Below are 14,986 nucleotides of genomic sequence, written 5' to 3'. Positions count from 1 at the left end.
TCCAATGTGGTAGTGTTTTGTAAAGGTGTGTGTATTTTGACCACAGCGGTGTGTACCGCCAATGGAATACCGCGGTTGAAAGACCGCTGCAGGGATCTGTGGGTCGGAATGGTATGGGCGTATTTCTGTTGGCGTGACGGTGGAGGTTTGGTCATCGCCAGTTTCCCGCTGACCTTTGGTGTGGCGGACTTTTGTGGATGTCGGGTTTTTGGCGGTTTGCCAGTTGCGGGTCAGAATGACCGTGGCAGTTTACCGCGGCCGCAGCGGTGTTATGGCGGTCTTCTGGCCGGCGGTATGCGACTTTTACCGCCGAGGTCAGAATGACCCCCAAACTTTATTAAACCTAATGAGGTGGTACTACAGTTCAAACAGCACCCTTCGGTAATGAAGTAGCACACTGAACTGAGAGAGCATGGTCCTTTTATACCCACGCAGGGGCTAAAAGGAGGTGGTACAATTATAGAAGCAAGACTTCTATACATATAAGGTCATGTGGAAATGCACAGTCGACAGGTAGGAGGGGCTAACAGTTTTCAAGGACTAACAGCTGCAGACCTTACTGGGCATGTGCGAAAGTGGGAGATGCTAAATATAACTTTTCACCAGGCAGAGTTTCAAGAGTAGTTAATAGAAAGGTAGGACAGAGCACATGGTGAGCACATGGCAGCATGTGGCAGAGAAAATGGCTGCCATGAATACAAAATGGATTCCACGAAATATTCACAATAGTTGCTAAATACAAGATGTCTTCTGCTAATGCTTAATATAATCGCTGGTAAACTACAACAGACGAGCCTTTCAGCATTAGCTGAAGACATTCGTCTTTCTGGGATAATCTAAATATTCATCTTGTATATTTATGCACATCATTTCAGCTATTTCCTTATCTAACATATGTTGTGCTTTCATTTCTGTATTATTTCTTTTGGTATGCATACAAGCAGTAATACACATGGAGCAGAACATTGGACCACACTGAATACAGATACAGCATGTGAAAAATATTGCAATCATTACACACAGGATAGTCAGTAGTTTCCAGCCCCAAGCAGAAACAAGAGCCCAAAACCATCCAGAAAAAGTCCAAGTACCAGTCTCTGTGTGGATTTCTGCAGCAATTTTATGCAATTTAGATATTGCATCATATACTGAAGGTGAGTGATCTGGAATAAAAAATTAGCAACTACTACGATGATGCGACATGCACCACCTCGATCAGCTAATATCACATCTAGTACCATACGATTTTGGAGCGCTACAATCCTCGCAATTTGGAGCTCCTCTGTAATATTCCCAAGTGCCAGAGCTGCCTGATTGGTAACAGCTTCCACAACCCTAGTCAATTGTCTCACTTTCCTACTGTTTAACGCAGCACCCACAAAGGAGAACAACCCTAAATTAAAATCAACATATTGTTGCAGGCTAGTGTCCTTTTGGTCTACCTCATTTGTACTTATTGTCCTTTTATATCTATTTTTAATGATGTCATTGAACAGTTTAAAATCTCGGTGATATGATGCAGGGGCCAAAAACACAGGGGGTAATAGAAAAGATACATAACACACACCTGACCACCCAACAGGTAGTTGGTAATATCCATAGTTACCACAAACAAAATATATATTTTGTGAAGCTGTAAAACTACTATTATTTACACCCTCAATAGTTAAAATCAAGGTACAATCGCTCATCCCTACTAGAATTCGCCCAATGCTACGCATACATAAATCTGCTTTAGTTTTTGTAACAGAAATCACAAATTGTTCTTTCTTGTCAGAGTCTCTTATATTTGTGAAGACATATGGTATTGAAACATTGTCCAGTTGATACTTTTCCCATTCCCATTTAGTTCCTTTGGCTTGGGGATACCCATCTTTGTCTTGGTAGCATACTTTATTAAGGCGAAAAAGAAGTCCGCCCTCTGTACGTTTTCCAGATGCAAACAAAAGCGTGTACCAAGCTTGACAAGAACCATTGTGTGAAAAAGGAAGAGGAATGAAAGGTGTTCCTCCTTTCTTTTGATGCGCAGGTATCATTCCACATACCCAACAGTTAGTAGTATTTGTAGCATTCTGAGTATGATGCAACATCTGAATGAAAGTATTATTGAAGTACGATTGACGGTGCTTCTGCTCATGACAGGGAAGCGTAAAGTAATAGTGATCCTCTGGTACTGGAGTAGTGGCAACAAAAAACTCACGAGCAGGAGTCTTCTTTTCAACAAACCAGGTGATTATTGCTATAACCACCAAAACAACAACAAACCCCATAGTACTAATGATCAGTTTGTTATTCATTTTAGCAACAGTGATAATCGACCCTTTCAGAAACTAATTAAAAACAATTGTTGGAGCGCTTATCCCTGGGCAGCCGCTGATTTTTTCACCATGGGCCAAGACGGGTGTCACTACTCTAATGCATGGCTGATCTCCCCCCCCTTGCCACATTGGCTCTCCGTTTCACTAAACCAGGGCAGTAGCTCAACCAGTTAAAAAAAAAAAAAAACAGATTCTGTCCTCGGTCTCAAATTATATTGCGACACTCCAGAAGTCGTATGGTCTGGGAAGAACTCCGCAGGTGATATAGCACGGCCTTTCTCCGTAGTCAAAATCTCTCGATGATCGGTCAGCACAGCAGGTTCCACCAAGGTAGGTAGCACTCTTTTGCAGTGAGTACTATGGACCCAATTCTTTCGGTTTGTCACTCGAACTGCTGTCCTTGTCACAAGGAGCCCCTGTTCTGGTCCTCGCCACCTTGGTTCCAAGCTGCTTGATCTTTCAAAGGACTTAATCATCACCTGGTCACCAGGTCGGAGTTCATGGCCTTCACCTGTAGATCTGTCAGGAAGTGCTTCTCGAACCTGTTGATGAATAGAAACCAAATTGTCGGTTAACTGTGCCAAATAATCATTCATCAGGACACAAGGTACATCATATACAGAATTTGGCTTAGGAACTCCCCAAATGTTCATTGGCCTTCCAAACACCACTTCATATGGACTAAGGCCGATTCAAGAGTGTGGCACTGACCTAATAGACAATAATGCCAATGATAATGCATCCGGCCAAGTTAAGGATGTGGAAGCCTGTATCTTCGCTAACTTCAGCTTCAAAGTAGCATTATACCTTTCCACCAACCCTGCTGATTGTGGGTGGAAAGCCGCATGGAACTTCTGTTTGATCCCTAATCCTTTCAGGACATACTTAATAAGTTCCCCAACAAAATGAGGTCCGTTATCATTCCATAAAAGTCTGCAAACACCAAACCTAGGGAAAGATTATTTCAAAAGCACCTTTGCTGTGGTAATGGCAGTATTATCCTTTGTGGGGTAAGCCTCTATCCATTTACTGAAGGCACATACCACCACCAAGACATACTTTAAATTGTTGCAGCGTTCAAGCTGAATATAATCCATTTGTAGAACTTCAAAAGGTGCAGTTGGTGTAGCAAACCCTCCCGCAGGAGTACGTGTCCCTTTTCCAGGATTGTATTGTAAACAGATCAAACAAGACTGTACTACTCTCTTAGCTGTACTGGAAATTTCTGGATGCTCCCAAACTTGCGTAAGCAACTTCGTTATTGTTGAAGCTCCAACATGTGCCAGCCCATGTGCCATCTGAACCATAGGTTGTACAAAAGCTATAGGCAATTTCCATGTATCCATCTGCTTATTCCGCCAACAGCCCTCATCATCCAATTCTCCTTCTTCAGACAATTGCTCACGTTCTTTCACAGAAGCAGATTTCTGTATATCTAATATGTCTTGTCTAGCATTATGCCAACGTTCAGCTTGTGACTTCAGTACATACATAGAAGTAGTACTTTGCTGCATCGCAGTCTCACGTGCTACGCGGTCCGCAAGAGCATTACCTTGCCCTATCTTATTGGCAATTTTTTTATGTGCTCTACATTTCACAATAGCAGTTTCTTTGGATATGTCAATGCAGTCAATAGGTTATGCACTAATTCTCCGTGCATTATCTGCATCCCGTGGGATGTGAGAAAGCCTCTCTCCTTCCAAAGCAAACCAAAATCATGAGCCACTCCAAAAGCATAGCGGCTGTCTGTATAAATGTTCACACATAAGTCAGTACTAAGCTCACATGCTCGTGTCAAAGCTATTAGTTCAGCTGCTTGAGCTGACTTCTGTGGTATACGAGCTGTCTCCACTACCGTGTGTATTGTGGTGATTGCATATGCAGCTGAGGTCGTACCGTCTGGCAACTTCAAACAAGACCCATCAACCCACAATTCCCCGTCTACATCTGGAAGGGGCGTATCTTGTAAATCAATACGACCCTTTGTCTGTTCTTCGGTAAGGAATATACAATCATGTGTTTCTTGTGACTGAGGCTGAGTCACCGGATATGGCAACAAAGTGGCTGGATTTAGTGTTGCACATCTCTTCAGTGTAATGTGAGGAGCCAGCAATGTCAATTCATATCCTGTCATGAGAGTGTTAGTTAAATGTTGTGTCTTTTTTTGATTTAAAAGAGCATCAACCGCATGGGGTACTAACACCAACAGCTTATGTGACAAAACTATCCCTTCACTCTGACGTATTGACACAGCTGTTGAGGCAACTGAACGAAAACACCCAGGCAACGCTCGAGCGACAGGGTCAAGTACTGCTGAAAAATATGCACAGGGACGCTGCTTATCGCCAGGTGTCTGTACTAAAACTGACAATGCACATCCATCTTTCTCATGTACGTAAAGTGCAAAAGGCTTCATGTAATCTGGAGTACCTAACACTGGTGCTGAACAAAGGGCTTGTCGTAGCTGCCGGAAAGCAGTCTCACATTCATCTGTCCATGGGAGGAGCATTGGAGTATCTTTAGTCAAAAGTGCTAGCAAAGGTTTGACAATGTGTGAAAACCCTAATATCCATTGCCTACAAAAAGAAGTAAGACCAAGGAATGCACGAACATCTTTCTGAGTAGAGGGTACTGGTGTGTCTAAAATTGCTTGAATACGATCTGATGTAAGTGCACAGCCGTCCTTAGACAAAAGGTGACCTAAATAGGTTACCTTTGGTCTACAATATTGCAATTTCTTTCGTGACACTTTATGATGGTGTGAAGCAAGAAAATAAAGTAAGGACAAAGTGCACTTTTCACATTGCTCAGGAGTATCAGCTGCCAACAAAATATCATTGACATATTGTATGAGAGCCACACCTTCAGGCAAAACAAAAGAATCAAGTTGTAGTTTTAACGCTTGACTATAAATACTTGCACTCTCAGTATAGCCTTGAGGAACTCTGCAAAATCTAAATGATCGTTTATTCAAAGTAAAACCAAACAAATATCGGCTGTCAGGATGAATAGGGATCGAAAAGAAAGCATTCTTCAAGTCTATCACAGAGAACGTAGTTGCTGTCGGGGGAACCAAAGTAAGAAGTGTTGTGATGTCAGATACCACAGGATATTGTGGTATCACAATCTTATTGACTTCTCGTAAATCAATAATGAATCGGTAAATCCTAGTATCAGTATCCTTTTTCAGAATAGGAAGAATCGGACTGTTACAAACATTATACAGAACTTCCTCAACAACTCCAACTGCAATAATATCATGCACAATTCGTGTGAGTGCTTCTTCGCCCTCCTGTGAAATTTTGTATTGAGGCAAACGTGGCAATACAGCTCCCTCCTTGACACTAACATGTACCGGTGGAATAATCATTTGTCCCACATCAGTATCTGAAGTAGCCCACAAAGTACTAGGGAGTGAAGCTAATGCAATTTCCTCTTTAACAAGACAAACTCTTTCCATCACAGGATGATTATCATTCAAAATAACACGCACCCCTTCAGGAGAGCATCGTATTGTAGCCCTGAAATACTTGAGCATATCAAGACCCACAATATTGTCTGGTGTATTTGGAGAAAGCAAAAATGGACATGGAGCAGTAAATTTATCAACATGGAATGCAAGTGGTTGTGACAATGGGCTAGGGGAAGGTGTTCCATCGAAACCTATCGATGTAATGGTTAAGCCAGACAGGGGAGCCCTTGGAATCAATTGTTTAGACAAGGCGCTATGAGTAGCTCCTGTATCAACCAGAAACTGATCAGTAGAACCCAAAACATGCGCTGTAACATAGGGACCCCTCTGATCTACTGGAACTTCAAATGATTCCTTACCCCATCCTAGGCAATCCTATGCATAAGCAGAACCGTGGAAATCAGGCTGCACATAGTTAGACATCTGGTAATGGTTGAGTCTATCAAAAGTGTTAAACCTATCCTGCCCTCGTACATTAGCATCAACCCTAGCATGATCATTCGTGCTTCTTCTAGGCCCTGAATATCCTGAGCGATTTCTCATTTGTCCCCGACCACGTGAACACTGCTGAACACGTAGTGCTGGACAATCGGCAGCCCAATGCCCAAATTTCTTACAGTACGCACACTGATCAACAGACAAATTCGAACGAGTGTAAGAAGAACCATAAGATCCACGTCCACCTCTATCACTACCTCTAAAAGGTGGACCATAAGCTTGAGCCAACATAACCTTCGTCATTAATTCTTTAATCTTTTTATCCTCGCTACCTTTTGCTTCTAATTCCTGACGTTCATAATACTGAGCCATAGTCAAAAGAGAAACCGGAGAAGAGGTAGTCCATGAACTTTCACTAGCTTTTAGACGACTAGCTATTTCTGGTAACAGATTTGCGACATATTTATCGAGAAACAAATGTCTGCCCGTATCATCTGACAATAACTGGCCACTAAAATCATGAAATGCTTCTTCAAAGCGTGTAAAGAAATCAGAGACCGATTCATCTGCCTTTTGCTTACAAGACGCTAAAACAGTCCAATCTATCTTTTTAGGGAGAATAATCGTTTTTAACTTAACTAATATGGCTGCAGGAAGATCTAGAATCAACTAATATGGCTTTTTCGCAGGTTCCCTATCCCCGTCCATCTGTTCTAATTCTTTCCATGACGCCCCAAAAACTACACGATCATCAATTTTACGAACAGTTCTCCACATATCTGGCGGTAATATCAATCCAAAAAATAAATCAATGTCAGCCAAAGTCATAGTACAAGAACTAATTGCTCGCTCAACTTCCTCATAAAAGGCGTCTGGATTTTTTCGCGGGTCAGGTAATGCTGTTTTAAGTGCCATTACATCTGCCCTATTCCAAGGAGTATACACTCAATTATGAATAAAATAACCCTTAGCATCAACAGAAGTTTTATCATCACTTGTACCCAATCCCTTAGGAGGAAAATACAAAGGCGCGGCCTCCCGCATTGGTTTCGCATGAACTATCATAGTCTTATCTGCTCCGAAGATGGAAGCTTGCACCCTGCCGATCTGAGATGTCTGTGCAACTACGTCCACAGCCCTTTTCTCCTCTTGCAAACGGACTGCCACAACACATAATTTCACCAAACGCCTGATTGCATCAGCCACCTGGGAGAAAACAAAAAGACCATCACGCATTTGCCTATGATCAGCTGCTACATCATCGGGCTCTAACTCATCAGAATATTTCCAATATAGTTCAATAACTTCTGTGCCAAATGCCTCAGTAAAATATAGCTGCTCCTTTTCCGTTCACCCTTTCATGTTGTCTAAAAGTTCAGAAGCAGAGACAACGCTACGAATTGTTTTACAAGCAATAGATCTAAGCTCAGACGCACGGTGTGAGAAAACAGGGCTGATTGCAAAGGCCCCCTAACTTTTTGCCCCCATTTTCCACTTTTTGCTGGTGTTTTCCTGACTCTGATGGTGCCCTGGGTACTGCTAACCAGTCCCAGGGCCTGTGCTCTGTGTAAAATCAATATGCAAATTAGGCTAATTATAATTGGCTAAGCTAACCTACCTATAAGTCCCTAGGATATGGTAGGGCATGTAGGTTTAGGGACCACAGCATAGGTAGTGCACCCATAGGTGCACTGCTGAGGTGCCCAGTGTAATTTTAAAGGCAGGCCTGCCTTGCTGGCTGCTTTTAAATTAAAGTTATATGCAAATTCGACTTTGGAATTAAAAGTAGTTCCAAAGTCTTAAACTACCTTATTTTTACATATAAGTCACCCCTAAGGTGTGCCCTATGTGCCCCTAGGGCTGGGTGCCATGTAACTATAAGCAGGGACTTTATAAAAATAGTTATATAAGCCCTGGTGAGGTAAAAACAGCCAAATTCGATTTTCCCTCATTGTAGTAAATGGCCTTCATAGGCTAGAATGGGGAGACTTTGTTTTAAATTTTAAAGTCTCCTTAAATGATGTATACCAAGAATTTGGTATCAAATTAATTGTTGTAATAAATCCCACAACTTCCAGTTGTTGGATTTAATATAACTTGTTCAGGTAAAGAGTTTTAGACTTTACCTAAAAATTGCCAATTTCAGCCCTGCATTGTTTTTGCTGCTGTGCTCTGATTGGCCAGCCTGTAGCAGCTTAGCCAAGCTGCCTTGATGAGGTGTGAAGTGGCCTGGCTTCACACAAAGGAATCTCCCCTCAGCAGATGGTGAGGCAGGAAGGGGGAGGGCTGCCAAACTGGTCTTCAAAGGCAGAGAAGGACATTTGGAGCAACCAGCAACACCCCCACATCCTGCAACCCCAGACAACTAGGTGCCCCCTTGATTAGATTAGGAGAGGGCAGGAGAGGGGTGTGTTTATGATTTTTAGCCACACCAGTGGGTGGGCTCAGCCAGATGTAACCTCCAAAAATCAGATTCAGCCATGATGGATTTTTAGAGAATGTTGCCCACTGGGATGGATTTTTGCCACACTTCCCAGGAAGTGGTCATCGCAGGGGGAAGGACCCTGCCCCTGATTGGAGAACCAGGACCCCCCTGCTTTTCACCCAGGAGCAAGGATAAAACTGGCAGACCTGCACCCACACCTCAGATCCCCATCAGATTCCAACAAGGAAGAACCAAAGGAGAAGAAGGACTGCCCTGCTGGACCCCAGGCCTGCACCTGGAAACTGCACTCAGAAGGACTGCACCAGCTGCACACTTGGGCTTCACCACAAGAAGGACTTTGCCTGGCTTCAACTGGTTCAAGGAGAGACTCCCTGTTTGCTACAGGTGAAAAATTGCTAACCAGAGTCCCCTGCACCAACTCCTGAAGAAAGCGACCAGCTGACCACTGCCCAGTGGCCAAAAAGGAGTTTGCGCCAGGTGTATTCTGGGAGTTGTAGTCCGCACCCCCCAAGGACCATCTCAGAACTTCTGGACCCTTGGGGTGAGCTGTGGACCCCAAAAGAACCTTAAAAGGACATCTGGGTGAAGCCCCAGAAGTTTGGAGAAGATTTGAGAATTTTTGTAAAAAAGCTCCATAGAGGGACCGACCCGCCGCGGAAATTCTAGCCGGCTTGCCTCAACCGCGACCCGGCCTGACTTGGTGGTTCGTCCCGGTAAAGAAAAATCTCAGAAAAAGAGACTAAGGCCCTCATTCTGACCCTGGCGGTCGGTGATAAAGTGGCGGCCAAGCCGCCAACAGGCCGGCGGTCTAAAATATGCAATTCTGACCCTGGCGGGAACCGCCAACACAGCCCGCCAACTTAACACTCCGACCGCCACAGCGGTACAAACAAACAGCGCGGCGGTTCCCGCCAACAGCCCGGCGGCAGACAATGTACCGCCCACCCTATTACGACCCACCAATCTGCCACCTTTTCCGGGGCGGGAGCACCGCCGATAAGAACACGGCGGAAACAGACTACGAACGGGAAAACGCTCACCTCTACGCACTCCACGCGAGATTCCGGCAGTATGGAGCCAGAGTTGCAGGTCATCCCCGCACTCCTATTCCTGCTCATATACCAGGAGCACGCCCGGCGGCGCGGAAGACATCGGTGAGTACTGCACCTACGACACAGGGGAGGGAAAAGATTACCGGCACACACCCACCCACCCACACCCACTACAACACACACATCAATGCATTCCCACAGATCACTGTCACAACCCACAAACCACCCCCCTCCGAAATAATGCAAAGACCAAAAGAAGAGATCATAAACGGGCAGATATATTGAAATATGGACACCAGTAATCCCAATAAATAAATAAACTATGTACAAAATATATACAGCTACTAAATGTAGTCCAACCACTGTCCGTGGATCACAGGGGTCCTGTGCAAAGGGGCAAGGCCCAGTCCCACGACAAGAACTCCACGGAGAGAACACTGCAGGGGCATCAGAAAGAAAATAGGACAGGCACCTCAGGGGGAAGGGAAGGGTGGGCACCTCAGCCACTTGAGTACACGACGCCAGATCCACGAGGGGACTCCATGACCACTGGCCCATCCTGGGGAGAGCAAAGCCACAGTCCATACAGTCCATACAGTGGGTGGCCTGCCCACTGGGCCATCCTGGGGAGAGCAAAGCCACAGTCCATACAGTCCATACAGTGGGTGGCCTGCCCACTGGGCCATCCTGGGGAGAGCAAAGCCACAGTCCATACAGTCCATACAGTGGGTGGCCTGCCCACTGGGCCATCCTGGGGAGAGCAAAGCCACAGTCCATACAGTCCATACAGTGGGTGGCCTGCCCACTGGGCCATCCTGGGGAGAGCAAAGCCACAGTCCATACAGTCCATAACAGACCCCACTGCCACTGGAGGAGGCAAGTTGGCCAGAGGACATCCTGCAGCCCTGCCCGAGATAGATCCTGCCCTGCCACGTCTGCCAAAGGGCCAGCGGTTCTTGCCCTGAAGGGCCCAGTTCAGCGGTTCTTGAGACGGCGGGGCCCAGTTCAGCGCTCCTTGCCTTGAAAAGCCCAGTTCAGCGCTCCTTGCCTTGTAGGGCCCAGTTCAGCGGTCCTTGCCCTGAAGGGCCCAGTTCAGCGGTTCTTGAGACGGCGGGGCCCAGTTCAGCGCTCCTTGCCTTGAAGGGCCCAGTTCAGCGCTCCTTGCCTTGTAGGGCCCAGTTCAGCGGTCCTTGCCCTGAAGGGCCCAGTTCAGCGGTTCTTGAGACGGCGGGGCCCAGTTAAGCGCTCCTTGCCTTGAAGGGCCCAGTTCAGCGGTTCTTGAGACGGCGGGGCCCAGTTCAGCGCTCCTTGCCTTGAAGGGCCCAGTTCAGCGGTTCTTGAGACGGCGGGGCCCAGCGGAGCGGTGCGTGAGACGGCGGGGCCCAGTTCAGCGGTTCTTGAGACGGCGGGGGGGCCAGTTCAGCGGTTCTTGCCCTGAAGGGCCCAGTTCAGCGGTTCTTGAGACGGCGGGGCCCAGTTCAGCGCTCCTTGCCTTGAAGGGCCCAGTTCAGCGGTTCTTGAGACGGAGGGGCCCAGCGGAGCGGTGCGTGAGACGGCGGGGCCCAGTTCAGCGGTTCTTGAGACGGCGGCCGGTCTATGGCCAACTGCTAATTGCCTGGTGGTGACCTCCTGGGCAGCGGGGATGGTGCTCCTTCACTGCCCACCTGGGCTGTGGGTGGTGGGGCCCTCCTGGCCAGCTGGGCTGGGTCCTCCCTGGGCAGCGGCTATGGGGGTGGTGGGCTCTCCCGGGGCAGCTGTGCCGGTTCCTCCCGGGGCAGCGGCTATGGGGGTTGTGGGCTCCTCCTGGGCAGCAGGCCTGCTGCCTGACCTCTCCGACTTGCTGCCCTTGCCCTCCTTAGTCGTGGGCCTGTGGCCCTTTCCTCCCTTTGGAGCTGTGGCTGGTGACTGTCTCTGGGTGGTGTCCGGGGGGGATGTAGAAGGCGGGCTCCTGCGGCGACCCTTCCGCCTTCTGCTCCTCTTCCCAGGGGGTGGGCTGGCTGTCCCCTTGCTGCTGGGCGAAGATCCAGACATGCGGGCTGGCGGGCTCCAATACCCCTGCACCCTTGTCAAGGGGGCTGCAGGGCTGGTGGTGGCTGAGGTGCTCTTCTTACCCCAACGAGAAGGAGGGGGGGGCTCAGGGTCAGGAAAGAAGTTAGTAGTGGCGAGGAAGAGCTTCTTGGGACAATGGAGAGTGGTAGGTACAGTGGGAATGGGAGTGGAGGGAGAGGATGTGGTTGTAGGTGAGTCACGTTTGCTGTCTTTGGGTGCAGGTGCAGGAGGGATAGGCTGTCGTGAGGTGGATGGCTGTTGGGTGGGTGGGTGGCTGCGTTTGTGTGGTGTGGAAGAGGGGGTGACAGACACAGTGGGAGAGGACACAGGGGACGAGTAAATGGCAGTGGGGGTGGTGACTGCACGTGTGCGGACTGGAGTGGAGGGTGTGCTGGTGATGGAAACACTGGCTGATGGTGAGGTGAATGGAGGTGTGAGTGTAGACGTCACAGGGAGGGAGGAGGGAGACGAGGAGGTGGGGGTCACAGAGGTGGTAGTGACTGTTGGCATGTCTGCATCGGAATGTTGCGTATGTGAATGTCTGTGTGATCTGTGGTGCTTATGTTTGGATGAGCTTCTCTTGGGTGTTGAGGTGTGTGCAGGCTGGTCTGATGGTGTGGGTGGGACAGGCAGAGGAACAGGAGACTGGGAGGAGGGAGTTAGTAGAGGCAGGCAGGAGACAGGGACAATGGCTGCCGTCAGTGCTGAGGCCAGAGCCTGGAACGATCGCTGATGGGCAGCCTGACCCGAATGAATGCCCTCCAGGTACGCATTGCTGCGATGGACCTCCCTCTCCACCCCCTGGATGGCATTCAAAAGGGTAGTCTGCCCAACAATGAGCGTTCGGAGGAGGTCAATGACCTCCTCACTGAGGGCAGCGGGGGTAACAGGGGCAGGGCCTGAGGTGCCTGGGGCGAAGGAGATGCCCGGCTTCCTGGCAGAGCGGGCACGGGGCGAACGCTGAGGGGTTGCTGGAAGGGCGGAGATGGTGCGCTGGGTGGCGGCTGTACCTGTAATGGCGGGGGGCACGGATGGTGCCACCCCCGCAAGGGAGCCCCCTTCCGAGGACGTGTCCGTGTCGCTGCATGGTCCAGTCGTCCCCGTCGTGGAGCTCCCCTCGCCCTCCGTCTCACTGGTCCAGTCTGACTCTGTGGCATGGCCCTCCTGGGCCATGTGAGATGCAGCTCCCTCCTGCCCCGATGCCACTTCTCCTCCGCCTGATGATGCTGATGCACACAAGCACAGAAAGACAAACAAAAAGGGGGGGGGAGAGAGAAATAAAGGGATATTGAGTACATGGATCTCCGGTACAGTTAGCGGACATGACAGACACAGATGCCCCCTGCACTAAGTTGCGCACTTGGGGTACGCTACGCATTCCGTGGAACATGCCCTACACGCCTAGAGTTGACAACTGCACCCATGGATGACACGGCCCAGGGATGGCTGTACTGACAAACTACTGAGGGTGGTGGCTGGGGACACAGGGGCTTACGGGGGTGCCCAGCCTACAGATATCGCCCTGGCCTAGGGGGACCCCCAGCCCTCCTCCCCCACCCAGACACCTCCACTGCGCGACAACAGAGTAGATAATGCTTGTACTCACCCCCTTGTGTCTGCTGTGCTGCCCTCACGCGCCCATCCAATTCAGGGTAGGCCACCGCCAGGATCCGGAACATCAGGGGGCTCAGTTGACGGCAGGCACCCCGCCTACGTTGGGAGGCCATCCCCAGCAGAGACTCGGCGGTCTTCTTGGTCCCGCGGCGGATGTCCTCCCACCTCTTGCGGCAGTGGGTGCCCCGTCGATGGTGGACCCCCAGGGCCCGGACTTCCTTGGCGATGGCACGCCAAATCCCGATCTTCTCATGGGCGCGGACCTATGTGACACGTACAGGGAGGGAGAAATACCACGTTCCAGTTTCTCTGCATTTTCCTTTCCAGTGGCCCAACGCCCCCCATCCCCGCCAGGCCCCCCGCCAGGCCCAACATGCCCCCCATCCCCGCCAGGCCCCCCGCCATGCCCCCCGCCAGGCCCAACATGCCCCCCATCCCCGCCAGGCCCCCCGCCATGCCCCCTGCCAGGCCCAACATGCCCCCCATCCCCGCCAGGCCCCCCGCCAGGCCCAACATGCCCCCCATCCCCGCCAGGCCCCCCGCCAGGCCCCCCGCCAGGCCCAACATGCCCCCCATCCCCGCCAGGCCCCCCGCCATGCCCCCCGCCAGGCCCAACATGCCCCCCATCCCCGCCAGGCCCCCCGCCATGCCCCCCGCCAGGCCCAACATGCCCCCATCCCCGCCAGGCCCCCCGCCAGGCCCAACATGCCCCCCATCCCCGCCAGGCCCCCCGCCATGCCCCCCGCCAGGCCCAACATGCCCCCCATCCCCGCCAGGCCCCCCGCCAGGCCCCCAAGCCAGCCAGTGGCCCCAAATCCATATTGAATTAAACTCACTTGTTGGTCTGGACGACCGTAGAGTAGCGCATACTGGGGGAGGACCCCATCCACAAGTTTCTCCAACTCCTCTCCAGTGAAGGCAGGGGCCCTTTCCCCAGGCGCAGCAGCCATTGTCCCTTCCAGACCGAGGTCACAGCAACACTTGCAGTATAGGTCCTCTCCTGTGAAAGTTCAAGTCGCATGTGGATAAGTAGATAGAAAATGGCGGTCACGTCCGCGGCGGTGCGTACCGCGGCGGTGCGTCCCGCCACCGCCGGCGCCCTTCGCCATTGGCTCCTGAAACCCATAGGCTTCAATGTTAACCAATGCGGCTTCGCGCCGCGGTCTTCGCCCGCCGCCCGCCGCGGTGTGCCACGCCAGCGCATTGACCTCACATCCCATTGTCACACTTCACAGGTCAGGCAGCCGCCATTTCCAGGGCCCACATGGCTCAATTTCAACTGCGTCACACAGGCCTAGGCCTTGCATAGCCACTCAGACACGCCATTCACTGCATAGAGAATCGTATACTGTGCTACCTGTGAGTACGTACCTGTGGGTTGCTTGACTGTGTGCTCCATGTTGTCCTTCCTAGGCACCGTCCGCTGGGTTGGGCGAGGAGACGGATGAATCCTCCCGTGTACCGACCGCTGGTGGACCTGTCGACAATGGAAGAACGCCACATTATCCTGACCTACCGTCTTAACCGTGCCACTATCCATGAACTGTGTGCCCAGCTGGAGCCCGACCTGATGTCCCCCATCCGCCAACCCACAGGG

Source organism: Pleurodeles waltl, chromosome 1_2, assembly GCF_031143425.1.
Source record: "Pleurodeles waltl isolate 20211129_DDA chromosome 1_2, aPleWal1.hap1.20221129, whole genome shotgun sequence".
Classification (NCBI taxonomy): Eukaryota; Metazoa; Chordata; class Amphibia; order Caudata; family Salamandridae; genus Pleurodeles; species Pleurodeles waltl.
The sequence above is the reverse complement of the archived record's forward strand: the minus strand, read 5'-3'. Positions refer to the sequence as shown.